The sequence below is a fragment of the Cyanistes caeruleus genome, chromosome 6 (assembly GCF_971803275.1).
Source record: "Cyanistes caeruleus chromosome 6, bCyaCae1.hap1.1, whole genome shotgun sequence".
Taxonomy (NCBI): domain Eukaryota; kingdom Metazoa; phylum Chordata; class Aves; order Passeriformes; family Paridae; genus Cyanistes; species Cyanistes caeruleus.
In genome coordinates this window covers 47,414,390-47,429,201 of record NC_141706.1, presented here as the reverse complement: position 1 = coordinate 47,429,201, position 14,812 = coordinate 47,414,390, and the positions used below count along the sequence as shown (strand labels likewise).

The window sequence follows — 14,812 nt, the reverse complement described above, 5'->3', positions numbered from 1 at the left end:
CAGATGCCCTCATGATTCTAGCATCTACATTGCTTTCTGTTTCTGGAATGAGAAAAAAATTGTCTTAAAAATAAATGAACTGACATCAAAAATTTAAATTTTAGGGGAAAAAAAAGACTGAAGGGGATATGTAAATACACAGTAAACAAGCAAAAGCTCCGGTTAACAGGTTTGTCTTTCCTCCCTGAGTTGACAGGCACTGCACCAATGCAACTGAGAGAATGAGATCTGCTGCATGCAAACGATTCCTAACAGAGCTAAAACTCTGCACTGAACATGGATGAGGAAAGGTTGGGCAGCTGCCTTTAGACAAGTCTGCCATGTCACTGCCCATTCAAAGGGCAGTACTGTAAAGCAATGGGTTTGAATTATATTATTTCACAGCAAGGTGCCATCCATTCCTCCTCGTGCTGTAATTTTATATCCCAAAAATAGAGTGGATGCACAGCCCTCCCACAGTGTACCTCTCACACCACCACAAATACAGCTCGATAACAGTCCACTGTCATCAATATTCTCCTGACTGAAGATGACTTAATAAAACATTCTTAGAAGCCAGTCAACAAGACTTACGATTAAAAAGGAGTCATTGTTAAGCTCCAGTGAATTACTGTTTTACTCAGCTCTCCACACTTCTACCAAACCAAACACTACATCCCAGGATGGGCCTATGCTATGTCCAGCTCTCAATGAAGAACTCTGTAGACCTCTAAAGGGACAGGACTTATTCTATAGTCTTAAAACACAACTTCAAAGACCTACAAATCTCCTAGATTTAGACCATGTGTAGAAGCCAATGAAGATCCATATGCTGATATGTCAATGCCTTCATAGACCTGATTCATCATGCAGAAAGATACATTAATCCTTATGCAGACTTCCTATGATCTCTAATAAGCAGATTCATACTAGGCAAAATGTTATTTGGATACCTATACTCAGAGCTGGAGGCACTGAAGCTTTCCACCCATCAGATCTAGGATCAGGATTTGAACTGCAATAAAATAACTGGTGTACCTGATTAAATGATGAGGCAGTGCCTTTCAGCATCAGCCTTGAGCACACAGAAGACAGAATCCTCCAGGATTCTAATCTAATTAGACAGGAACTAATCCTTCAGCTAAAGGAAGAAATAGTCAGAAGACCCACCAGATCTGGAGTTGCTACATTTCATATTACATTTCCATACATCCTAATAAACAAGGTTTCCAACAGGCTTTAAATAACTAAGTTTTTCTCAGCCCAATGCTGCCTCAGCAAGAGGCTCCAGGGGTTAAGTCAATGGGACTGTCATAACCCAGACACAGGCACGTGTCAGTCAAAGATGAACTGCAGTGTCTGGAAAATACTGTGCTCCACTAGATGCAAGGAGTCACCGTGATCATATGCAGCATGCTTATGATCACCCCATGCACAGGCAAATTCATAACACATGACTCCATCCTACCCCATCCAGCTACAAACCACAGCTGACTGTTGACATACTGGCCTGCAGACAGAAGACATTGATTATTACCTTTTTGCCAGGCATTATCTGAGAACTATAGCTCAACCTGCTTGTGGTATTACTAATCATCACTGCAGAAAGGGTCATGTCATCTCTGAGTTCATCAAAATCTGCAAGAATCATGCAAAAAGTGCTGCTTTTTTTTAGTTCTGCACCAGAACTAAATTATTCTGTGTTTTGTGCAAAATAGGGTTTTACTGGGCATATAAGTGTAACTTCAGAAATCTTGTTAAACAAGGAAGTGCTACAATCCCCTGTGTAAACACTTGCTGCAGAATAGGAGGTGCCTTTTCTTGTTTTCTTTGGTTTAAGCTCCCTCCAAAGTGATGCAAGCTGACTTGTGAAAAGTTATCTTATGAAGAAACAATGAATTCATACCAGCATATCAATTTAAGTTCACACTTACACATACCAGTATCACTTCTCCAGGCAGAAAACGTATTAGATAAGGGACTTTCATAGCATTATCAACAACAAAAAGGAAAGAAGCTACATCAGATACCAACACTGACAGAGAATTGGGGTCACCTCCTGGGTCTTGTCTCCTACCTCTGGAAGAAACCATGGTTTGGTGTCAAGCTGAAATGACTGAGATATGGAACTTGACAGTCCAGACACCTGCAGCCATGTCTACAAGCCAGTCTCCTAGTCCATACCTCATTTTATCCATTTTTTAAATGAAAAGCCCCTCTCCAACTGCCTCCCATATCTTTTACAAAGGTTAACTATTTAACGCTAAAGATACCAACTATAAACAAAAATAATGGGAGGCTGTACATGGAAAATCTTGAGGAGATAGATGAGTTACTTCCCTGACAGCAATGTTTCAGGCTTGGGGTTTTTTTCAAATTTTTCAAGACAGAAATCTGGTTAAGTCACATCTTTAAAGACCTTCCATATTAACAAAAGTTTCCCTACTGTAAAACATTCAGAATTACTCTTTCCTTCTTCCTCTGTGTCAGGGAAAAAAAAAAGAAAAAAAAGTATCTTGCAAGGGGTTATGATGCATCTTTAATGACAGAGCTGAGAGAAGTGCCTGCCATACAAAGAAGCTAATCAGTCAATCAAGAGCCAGCTCACCAGACAGAAGCCATCAGTGCCTAACTGCTCTGTCTCCACCTGTCCAGTGAAACAACAAAACACCATGGTACATGCCTGACAATTGAGTGCAAAATAGCACACATATTTACCTATTTATAAGCATCAAAGGAGCAAGTTTTTGCTTCAAAATAACATTTTCAGGAATAGCAAACCCAGCACCACATATGTACCAGTGTGCATTTGAAATAAGGCTAGTGACTCTCTTTCTGAAAACAGCAGCAATCCTTAAGAAACACAAGGGTAGTAGGTGAGAATTGCTATAATTAGGCTAGCTGGAAAATCATCTGCCATGAGCTTAACTAGATCAGTTAAGTGAAGAATTGTACTTGGAAGAAGGAAATACATCTCTTAAAACCAAAATAGGAAGGGCTATAGAAGCTGTATGGTTTTGTATTAGTGGGAGCATAAAGGCCATAATTTTTATTTCCTGGGTTCAATATTGACTGAGACAAACCACATTATCCTTGCCTGCCTCAGTTTCCCTAACTAGACAAGGATAATGAAGCCTACCTCCGTTATAAAGGGATGATTGATTTTGCAGCTGACTTCATTAATATTCACAAAATGTGTGGAAACCCTTGCATGAAAAGTGCTGCCCAAGTACTGACTGTAAACCTGCCATTTTGCTGAGTGCTCTTGAGAAAAAACTTCGATTTTTTTTTTTTTTTTAAATTTTTTAAACAATTCTCTTCAAACAAGTGAGTGCTTGGGAAGTGCTTGGCAAAGAAAGACTTCATAAAAGCAGCAAGTATCCTGCGGCGGCGTGAGGGCGATCGCGCCGCGATGCCCGCGGCCGGTGCCGCTCTCCATGGTGCTGAAACCCGCGGGTGCTGTCCCCGCTGCAGCGCTTCCGCGGCCGCACCTGCCCGGGAGAGCTCTCACCTGTGCCGTCCCCTTGGCCGCACCTGCCCGGGAGAGCTCTCACCTGTGCCCTCCCCTTGGCCGCACCTGTCCGGGAGAGCTCTCACCTGTGCCCTCCCCTTGGCCGCACCTGTCCGGGAGAGCTCTCACCTGTGCCCTCCCCTTGGCCGCACCTGCCCGGGAGAGCTCTCACCTGTGCCCTCCCCTTGGCCGCACCTGTCCGGGAGAGCTCTCACCTGTGCCCTCCCCTTGGCCGCACCTGTCCGGGAGAGCTCTCACCTGTGCCCTCCCCTTGGCCGAGCCTGCCCGGGAGAGCTCTCACCTGTGCCCTCCCCTTGGCCGAACCTGCCCGGGCGGGCTCTCACCTGTGCCCACCCCACAAACGGAACTTGCTCGACGTGAGAGGCGGGCTGGGCTGCCAATCATTGCAGCGTGTCCTTGGACTATTTCAACACACAAACATGAGCTTCGAGTCTGGATCCTGTTGCCCTTGCTTACCGGCCTGATAGCTTCCTAATGCAAGGCAGCTCCGGTCACAACTGATCTGTGATCTCACCAGACTTCACAGTATGAGCATCTTTCCTTATGCTTAAGTCACAGAGAGGTCTGTGCATGCAACGCATCTAAAGCTTTCTGTGTAGAGAAGTCTTCTGTGGAGCACTCTGAACTCAGATTTTTGCACCCTGAAGCATGACTGGACTTAAAGCAGTCCATTGCTCATTTATTTCTATGACAGGGAAAGGAATAGCTACAGACTATGGATTACAAAATAAAGAAATTAAATATTGGAGGATAATCTGTCTGCAGTTTACCTGACTTTATCGTTTTATTCTGGTCAACACCTATCTAGTTATTTCTGTGCTGACAGAGGCCTTGGCCAGCAGCAAGCCTCAGAGCACTGTGCAGCTGTTCTGCAGGAAACAGTCTAAAAAACGGGAGGGAAACACATCTGTCATGGTTTAACCCCAGCCAGCAACAAGGCACCACACAGCCACTTACTCCCCCACCAGCAGGATCAGGCAGAGAATCGGAATGGTAAAAGCTGGAAAATCCAAGTGTTGAAATAAAGACAGTTTAATAGAGAAAACAAAAGCCACACATGTAAGCAAAGCAAAACAAGGAATTGATTCACCGCTTCCCATGGCAGGCAGGTGTTCAGCCGTCTCCAGGAGAGCAGGGCCCCATCACACATAATGGTGACTTGGGAAGACAAACACCATCACTCCAAACATCCCTCCCCTCCTCCTGCTTCCCCTCACATTCTATACTGAGCACGATGTCACACGGTCTGGAATATCCCTTTGGGCACTTGGGGTCACCTGTCCTGGCTGTGTCTCCTCCCAGTATCCCCTGGACCCCCAACTTCCTCACCAGCTTAGCAGTGCAGAAAGCAGAAAAGGCTTTGGCTCTGCGTAAGCCCTGCCCAACAACGACAAAAACATCTCTCAATTATCAACCCTGCGTTCAGCACAAATCCAAAACACAGCCCCATACCAGCCACTGTGAAGAAAATTTACTCCAGCCCAAACCAGCACAATATCTCATATCTTTTATCAAAAGCAACACTTCAATGAGAGGAAGCACACGCTTTCCATGTGCACTCCACTGGTAGGGCTCACGTAACAGGAAACCTTACCTGATCAGAAAATCCTGCTGTCAGCCAGAAGGAAGAGGGGACAAGCCAGCTGCCTAACATACAATACACTATACAGGAACAAACTTGATATTTTGTTCATGAAATATACAGTGATTAACCCCTCATTCTGCACTCATCATGAGTAAGGACAGCAGCAAGGGGAAATTCCCTGTTTTCCACTAGGTCCTTTGAGGCTCCTTAAATTACCCATTATTTTCTAACCTGGATATTTATGCCCTTCCTTTGTGAAAAAGGACAGCAACTAACACTGTAGTCCCCAATGCAAGGAACAAACCAAACTGCCCTAATCTTATACTTCTCTCATGGAAGATTTCTAGGTGTGAAAAGGCAGCTGGGAAAATACTTCTCAGAGTCACAGATATATATTAGACTAAATTAATTCATGTTTTTAAGGCTCAGATATTATAAGAATGAAGGTAATAGAAAAAGCTTATCAAAAAAATTAAATAAAGGGTCCTAAGTGCTTACCTCTAATCTTCGGAACTCTCAGGATGAGGAAGAGAGATAAATAAAACCATGCTTGCTCTGAGGGTTAACTCACTGTCATGGCTAAAATCCAAATTGAGTAATTACATTCCATCTCCTGAGTGTGCCCTTGAAGTTTCTGCTAAGCATGTGACTTCCCTTCACTTCCTGTTGCCAAGTTTTGTTACGTGTGCCTGAGTATCAGCTGTACCCACCCATATGACCTGGCACACTGCAGGAAGAGGAAGGTTTTGTTCATTCCCCACTCTGCAATTTTTTGGTGAAAGGTCTTGTTACATTATCATACCTCATGTAAGTTCCAAAGGCGTTTTGCTGGGGCTGCTTCACTATTAGCAGCAATACCATATTTGGTTCATAGCACATTTTATAAATACCTTTTCCCAGTGACAGCTATACTAGGAGTATGCCAAGCCTTTAATATCCACAGCACAGCTCTTTATACTGCCTTATTTAACAGATGCTGAAAAGGCTGAGAACATGCTGGCTGTTTGTTTTCAGCATGGGGTTTAAAGTTTGGCATTATAGTCATTCCCTGTACTACACCAAGGGCCTTTAAAAACCCCCACAAAAATCTCCTTGTGATACTAACAGAGCCATGAATTGTCTCTTGAAGACACCTTTATACATCTCTTTATTGTATATTTACTTAGGCTTCCTTCTTTACAGCGCTTTTTTTCCTAACAGGAAACATGTTTTATACCCCTACAATATTACTCCAGAGAAGCCAGGATGAAGATGCAGCAAAGGCAGCATCTACTTCTCATAGGCTTGATTTTCCTAGAATTCTCCCTAACATTAGAAATGCTGGGAAGAGGATTTTTTAAATGCCATTGGGACAGAAAGGAAACAACAAAAACAAACAAACAAAAAAAACCCCAAAAAAACCAAACAAAAAACACACAAAAACCCCCAAACAAGCAAACAAAAACCACCCACATGAACTTGCTTCCCCAACTAGATCTTGCATCCTAAAGATATACATTTTTCAAACTGAAAGAGATTACCAATAGTCACTTGAATATTCAAAAATCTGGTCCCCCAGGTCTCTAGTCTCTTTTTTGGCATCTTGGACCCTACTAGCCAAGATAGAGTATCATCTTATAAAACCAAGAGATTCACAGGCAGAAAGCTTCCAAAAGATCCCAAAATGCACACATCCAAGCAGACTATCTGTATTTCCTGGAAGCTGCAGAACAAGGGAACTGCATTCTGAAGCTAAATCAATTACCAAGGCTTTTTTTCTTTTGATTTTAAATCTAATATCAAGCAGCAAGTGGGAAAGGTAGATTTTTCAGCAGCTGAAAAAAAATAATAAAAATAATGAAGTCTAGTTCTTATAAATGTTTTTCATCTACACAGTGTAGATGATTCCTTTAACAGAGAAGAGGCCTGTCTTGTAACATGACATTCCAAAGTGCTAAAAACCTGAAGCTCCATTTAGCTTTAATAAAAGCTGTGAAGAATAAACCAAAAATTAGACCAGAGCTGTCTGATAGCATTTTGCTGTACTGGGGACAAGCAATTGCCTCCATCCATACCTGAAAAGAGGCCAACTGACATATGTAATTTGGCATCCCAAATGGCTTCAAGGTTGAGTTCATGCTCTGGCTACACAGAAGGATGCTCAATGCTCGCCTACTCTTGAAGGAGCAAGATGAGAAAGGCACTTGAAGTCCACCCTTCTGAACATCGGCAGCGCAACAGCTGCAAAATACCAGTCAACACTGAATTACCTGCAGGAACAGTTTTAAAGGAAGGGCCAGCTAGATCTCTGCTTGGAAGTCTTGGAAGTTTCCAACTGGAACCAGACAAGGGAGGCGCTGTCTGGACTGTTTAGTGTCTATGGCATGCACATAGTGACTAACCAGTCAAGAGATACGTAGGCAGCTGACTCCAACACCTCAGCATCAATTGCACTCCTCTGAATTGCACCTACTTTTTTAATAACTTCACTCCAAGGTCAAGATATATGTTCATGTGATCAAGACCCACAGCTGTCTTTAAAAATGAAAGCCATCTCCTTAGAGAGCACTGGAAATGTCCCATACACTTGAAGTCCTTTGGCAGTGAGAATAGAAATGTTCAACTGTTCTAGAACAATAAATCACAATGACAAGACAGACTGACATGGAACATTTTCTCTCCAAGAGAGCATTTTTATGCTTTGCACCTTTTCCTCCTATTTGTGATACAACCCACATTCTGTAATCTCAGTAAATGACCATTTTCCATGCTTGACTCAGACTAGCTACAGAAATGAAAAGGCAGGAGCATCACAAAAAAAGTGACATAAGCGAATGAGCCATCTGATGACTACTTACTAAGAGAGACCTAGGAACCTTGTGTTCCCCCCACCCTCCAGTTTGTCACTGTAATGAAGGCTAGGATACTGAGGTCATAGCACTGCACACTCAGAGGATTGATGTAAATCCCTGCACAACATCATGCACTCTCTTCATACAGCACAGCTCTCTAGCTAGCTAAAATGGGCTTCATCCTTGCTTTGGTTCCCTGTGCTGTCTCATCTCCTCATTGGACTTTGCTTTGCCTCAGTGAACTCCCATTGTTCACAGCAGAACATGAAGGTTGATGAATTTATCCTCACATTACTCTCTGGAAGGCAGAGAAGTGTCAACTTCTCATCTGCAAAAGGGTGATAATTAAATGCTGAGAGAATAAATGACTCGCACAAGGTCACTTGGGAAGTATGTGGCAGCACTGAAAATTAAATGCAGATCTCCAGAGGTGCAGGTCAAGGCCCAGAACACAAAATCTTTCTGCCCTAGTGGCACAGTGAAGATCAGGGTCCCAACATACCAGAAGACCCTCTGTAGGAATGTGTGTGTCAGTGCTACTAACACATCTTGCATGCAGTTTATCTGTAGGAAGAATTGGATACATTTCAAAGAATCAGGTAAGTATCAAAGATTAAGCAAAGAGGAAAGCAACACAGAATCTACCTGAAAAGTTATGAAAGGCCTTTTCAACATCTTGTATAAGGCAAATATGCCCCTATAGCCTTCTCTTGAGCATTATTATTAGTCCAGACCAAAAGCTGACATCAACACCATATTTAATGTGTGGAAACCATAAAATGCAACCATGGAGTAATCATTGTAATTTAACATAAGCCATGTTAACAGATTAAAGATTTTGGTAGTAGCTACAGGTAGTGTCAATAGTTTAATAACTATTTATCTGCAGTCTGGATATCAGACTGTATCTGATATATCTATGAAGATACATCTTACTTGCTAGGCAAACTTCTGCTAAACACACTCTTTTAACCTTCCTTCTTTCATTTGCAGATGCTTCCAGCAGATATATGAGATCAGATTTCTCCCCCTATGTGTAAGAGGTTTCCTTCATATCTCTCCCTAAAAGCTTTTAACTCTTAGGCTTTCAAAAGGAAATGAGGCACTGGAAGTGTCCAGAGAAGTTGTGAATGCCCCGTGTCTGGAGGTGTTCAAGAACAGGTTGGACAGGGCTTTGAGCAACCCAATTTATCGGAAGGCACCTCTGCCCATGGCAGGGGGTTAAAGTGAGATGATCTTTGAGGCCACTTCTGATCCAAACCATTCTATGATCTTAACTATGTGGGTCCTGCTGCATTTTGAAGCTAGGAGTGATACAACATTGTCTCTGCAGGGGAAATGTAAGGGTCTTGTAAACCATAAAGCCTCCCTTAGAAATCAGCAAGGTATGAGGAAGCAGCACAGAGCTGAGCTGTTATGGAAGTGACACTGCATGGCAGAGCAGGGAGGTACTTTTGAAGGTACTAAGAGTGAGCACATTAAAAAAAAGGTGAAGAGCTGAGAGAGGAAGAAAGGCATTCAAGTGGAGACATGAACCAGCTGGATACCAACCCCATCTTTGATTTCATAACCACCAGGGAAGGCACAACAGTATTCTGTAATTCTTCAACTCTTGGTGCTCCTTTTCAAGAGGTTTCAGTACCACAATGGATTCTAGTGACTCTGCTCATCACTAATCCCAGGTGTTTGCCTCATCTCTGTGGCGATTCCTCCTCATGTCTAATGCATGTTGCTACACTGCTTTGGTGCTGTGTGAACTCTCTGTGGAGTCCCAGAGTGGTCTTTATTCTTAATGTGTGCACAGATTAAAACAGATGGGTAAAGCTTAACTCTGATGATAATAATAATAGTAATAATAATAGTAATAATAATAGTAATAGTAATAATAATAGTAATAGTAATAATAATAATAGTAATAATAATAATAAATCAGATGCTGTCATCACAGTTCTGAAAAGTGGCTACTGATTTTGAAAAATTTGTTTGTATTCAAAAAACTCAGTTATAAAGTTGTGACATTAATTCCAATTCCCTGCTTCACTAGGACAGCTCAGCTTTTCATAGTGCAGTCTAGTTTCCACATAATTCCATGATGTTTCATAAAATGAAATATTTGGAAATACTCTATTTTCTTTCAAGGCATATTTCACCATCAAAATAAGTTTACATTTGTTTTGCACTTTTTAAAACTAATATAAGTATTCATGGTCAGAAGTAGTATTTGGAGTAAAGAAAAAGATCAAATGGCTATAATTATAGCCCAAAGGGAGTTAATAATTGTACTCCATTTCTTCTAGTAAATTAAAGTACTGAGGAAAAATTGCACTGTGAAAAAAAACCTCTGAAACAACTGGGGGGAAAAACAATCAAATACGTTTTTATGTTTCTCAACTTTTTTAAAAGTTTTTGCTTAATACTCTTAAGCTGGTCAGTATAGGGTGTCATCAAATTATACATTAGGCTTATGCAGAGGCTTAATTCATCCTAAAGAACATCCCAAACAAGACATCCAACTGTTCTGTATAGGAACTCAGCTTTACCCTCTACTCCTATGGGAATATTGCAGTGCCTATACACAAATCTGCTCTACTGCCAGTGAAGAGTAAATGCTGCTGCCCTGTCTTGCACTTGCATTCACATAGCAATTCCGGCTTTTAAAAAACCTAGACAATCAACAAGAAAACTTAAAGTCAACATCCTAAAGCATTTCTTGCCCTGTTCTTGGAGGGTGTATATGCTGGTACATAAGAATAATCTCGGACATTTTTTATTAATACCTCATCAGTACAAGACTGTATCCCTATCAGGTCTATCTAACCACTGCCCACTGAATCCAAATGATTACATCTGTTTACAGTGCCCATGCAGAGATAACTTTATAGATTTAATACTCCAGAACTGCCAATGGCCCAAAACTGATCAGTGGATTTGGCTGCTAGAACCAGAGCTGCACACTCCCTTCACAACCAGCATCTGTGATAATGAAAAAGGGAAGGCATACCAGGCTGGTATCACTATGAGACTCACCCCATCCTTAACAAATATTTCTTTCTTGTCCTTCTTTATCTTCAAAATCCACTGCTCTTAGCCCTAAGAGGCAAATTTCAGTAAGGCACCATGTAATAGCTATCCAAAACAAATAGAAAAAGCTAAACCCTATAAAACTTGAGCAGCAGCTAGTCAGGAATAATAACTTCCATGGAAGAAGAAAACTAAAATTACTTTCAGTATTAATAGGGCAACTATGGGAGTAAGGACCATTGACAAGGGCTCAGGCACAGCATATCTCTGCACACAAGCCTCAGATGACAGCTCTGGTTGCCCCACTGCCAACACCACTCCAGTATATCTTACAGCCAGGGCTGACAATAATAATGAAACAGGAAGACTCTCCCCGCAGGCTGCCACTCTGTCCTCTGAGCAACACTACACATATCGTAATGGGGCAGCATAACCATTACCAGGAGAGGAGCTGTGGGAGCTGGGCTGAATACAGACATAAGCTGCCCAAGAGACCACAAGGTATTGTGCAATGCAGTGTCCTACTCAGTTGAGAAAGAAGTATTCCCAAGTGTGTGAAGCAGACCCAGAATGCCCTCCCACAGCAGAAGCAGCCTGCGTGGAGGCAGGGATTTTGCACCCATAAAAGAACAAAAAAGATAAAAGAACAAGGGAGATGCTGCAGATGGGGAAATGAAGTCTCCACATTTTCATGGGACAATAGTTTGAAGGGTCGCACAGGGTCATGTGCATAATTTTCAACCTGGCAACCCCAAACATGCAAGGCATTGGGTGACTAAAATTAGACACATAAAAATTATTAACTTTCAAACCCTGGGGGTTTCTCCCTTTGATGTAAACATCTCTTCCCATTGCTGCAACTTCATCATCTTTGCTTTTGAGGGAAGCAAATTTTGATGACTCCAGCGGAAGAAAACCAAACCTTGGATGGGAGTCAGAGCTTTGACATCAAAGTCAGCAATGCCCCTGCAAGCTGAGGTGCAACTGAGAAGCATAAGCAGAGTCACAGACCCTTTCCCTTTTATAATTCTGCCTTCAGCATGCTCACCCTTCCCAGAGAGTAGGGAAAGGGCAGAATGACGGCTTCACCACACCTTTGCTGGGTTTGGCAGCTTCACACTATGTGAATACCACATTCTTCTCTCCTTGATCTCTCATTTTCCACGCTCTAGTTAAAAACATCATCTCTGTTGTGCCCTTCTCACTCTTTCTCTCTCATATACACTCCACTATCTAAGCTTTTTCCCCAAGTTTTGCCACCTTCTTTGTCCTCCGTGCAACCCCATTCCCAGTCCTTCTAAGCAGCTCCCACCTACACATCTCTTGCTCTTTCCCTCCTCAGCTTTAGCCCCTCTCTAATGCTTTCACCCTTTATGTGATCTCCTCACATCTACAGCTGTAATCCCATTCTCTTCCCTACTCCTCCCATCAGCTTGTATTCCATTCCCAAACCTTCTTGCTCCCTCAGATCCTGTTCCCTGCCCCAAGACCTCACTTTCTCAATTCCTACACAGGTATTGCTCAGCTCTCATCACTTTCCTGAGGGATCATCCCTCCCACTAGGCCCAGCATGCCACCTTTTGTTTATACACACCGTCAGGTCTTCCCTCTCCAGCTCTGCTTCTAGACCTGCCACATTTAGAGAGTCACCCTGACCTACTTAGGTTCCCTGACCTAGTTATAGCAGAAATACCAATTCTAAACACTTGAGGGAAAAAAAAGGGCAGTAGGAGGAGAGAAATAACATCATTGTGTTTTGAAATGAAAACAAATCCACCAGCCCAGGGCTGCTGAGTTATTTCAGCTTTGACCATTCCCCCAGGGAAGCAAGAGCAGCAGTTCACTTGATATTTCAATGCCAGTGTGGCCATATTCAAACCAAGACATCACCTGGAAAGATGGGCTGTACTCTCTTGCTATCATCCCATTTTCTTTTTTTGATTCCATCCTCATTCGGTCTGGCCTTACTCACCCAGAGTTTGTCTTGACCTCCACACAGGTGTTTCACAGAAAATCTGGTTTGCCCATGGCTTTCACCAGCCCTCCTTGACTGTGGATCCAGGCTACCGCAGCAACCTGTTGGCTCAAGAACAACATTTCTACAGCTGCCATTCACTTAGAAATCAAGCAATGCTCTGCATCTGTTTGTATTGCCTCCTCAGCCCTTTTATTCTACTTCAACTATTGTCACAGCTGTCTTCTCCCTTCTCCTCCCAGCTGTGCTATTCACTTACCTTGCTTCTCCACCTGGCTTGGTGTTGCAGTGCTGTCACACCTTTCCTTTACCAGCTCTGGAAATGGTGTCAGCAGTGCCAGCACTGACACACAAACCCAACTAGAAATAGCAGATATTATCCAGAACTAGTCAGGAGTCTTGGGGTTAGCAATGCCCATTCACTGTTTTCTGTGTACTGTGCTCATGATTTAGCAGCCAGGAACCACTGCTCTGTGACAGCTGGGTCTGTGATTCACTTCCAGCCAGGCTTTTATTTTAGTCACAGTTAATAGATTTCCCTGTAGTGTTTGTATTTTAGGAATCATATTAGCCCTTTAGTTGCCTGGATGAGTTCATTAAATCAAATCATGTCTCTTTACAGCTGACACTTGTGGTGATGACCCACCCTGTATAGGGCCAATGCCCTGACTGACACTAAAAGTAGCCCGCTCTGCACCCTAAGCTCACAAGGTACTCCCACCACCACTGCCTTCATTCCTGCCAAATATTCCAGCAAGGCTCTCCCTTCTTTGCCAAAGTCCCATCAAAAAAACGTAGCTGAGTGCACTGTAGCCCTCCCACAATTCCACCAGATGTGCTTATTCAGACATGAGAGTGTAGTCATTCTGCATTTATTTGCTGTGATTTTGTACCTGTTTGCCAGCTTCAACATAAACCACCCTTTTTGGCGATTGATTTCCTGGACTATGCACTAATCTGCTGAGCAAATGGCTTTGGAAATTTACTGTGGAGCCCCCAAATCCCTATGTTGTCATCAGCCACTGCCTGCTCAATGTGCACTCCAGATACATTAAACTGCAGTTTCAGCTCCTGCATTTCCTTTATACCTGATTTCTCCAATCTGTGCCTCTACCTGTTGGTTTTGTGCTCCTCACTGTACTGAGTCTACATTTTGGTCTGATCCTACAAAGAGAGTGCATATCCACAATCAATTCAAACACCCTTGGTTTGACTAAAGGCATCACTTGCTGTTAAGATCCAATTTTTGAAATTATTACAGAGATGCCTCTGCCCAAATCAAAATGCAAACAAGACCACATGCCAAAGTCAATAGTAAGGATTTTATTTAACAGTAAATGTGAGATAGAAAGACAGATAGGAAGAAATAGAGAAGGGGGAATGGGAGAAAGTGAGAGAGACACAGATTAAGTAAAAAGATATCATGACTCTGTGGGCCCAGTGGCATCCCACTGGTCCTCCTGTTCAGTCTTCTCAGTGGTGGGGGTCCCACGAAACACAGAGTTCTGTGGATTAATACAGTTCAGATATATGTGGGAATGCCCCAGCACTTCCCGTGTGGGGGAGAGTTTTACACTGTCTTTTGCAACCAACTCTGGATCTGTTGCAACACTTTGGATTATGTGCAGTCCTCTGGTGGAATGCCTCAGAAATGAGTCTGGGGGCACTTTGGGGGTCTTTGACAGTTTATGACACTTTTTAAATCATGACAGCTGCCTCTCATGTCAATGTCCCATGTGAATGTGTCCTTTCACAGGGGCAGGGCAGAGAGTTTTAAAACAGCTTATTTGTGAAAGGGAGGATACTCCACAGGGTCTCATTCTTATCTGGCTTGTAGCTTCTGGTGGTGGGTGTTCATCCCCTCTGTCTTATCCTGACCAGAGGTTACA

At 42.7% G+C, this 14,812-nt stretch overlaps 1 protein-coding gene across 1 annotated transcript in view; it reads right to left on the bottom strand.

The window, feature by feature from the left end:
* The window catches only part of NRXN3 (neurexin 3), a 972,437-nt gene extending 968,427 nt beyond the window's left edge, over positions 1-4,010 (bottom strand). Inside the window, exon 1 of the mRNA XM_086893498.1 lies at positions 3,835-4,010. The gene's annotated coding sequence lies outside the window, so the exon portion shown is untranslated. The remainder of the gene's footprint in view (positions 1-3,834) is intronic.
* Positions 4,011-14,812: the final 10,802 nt, after the last annotated feature.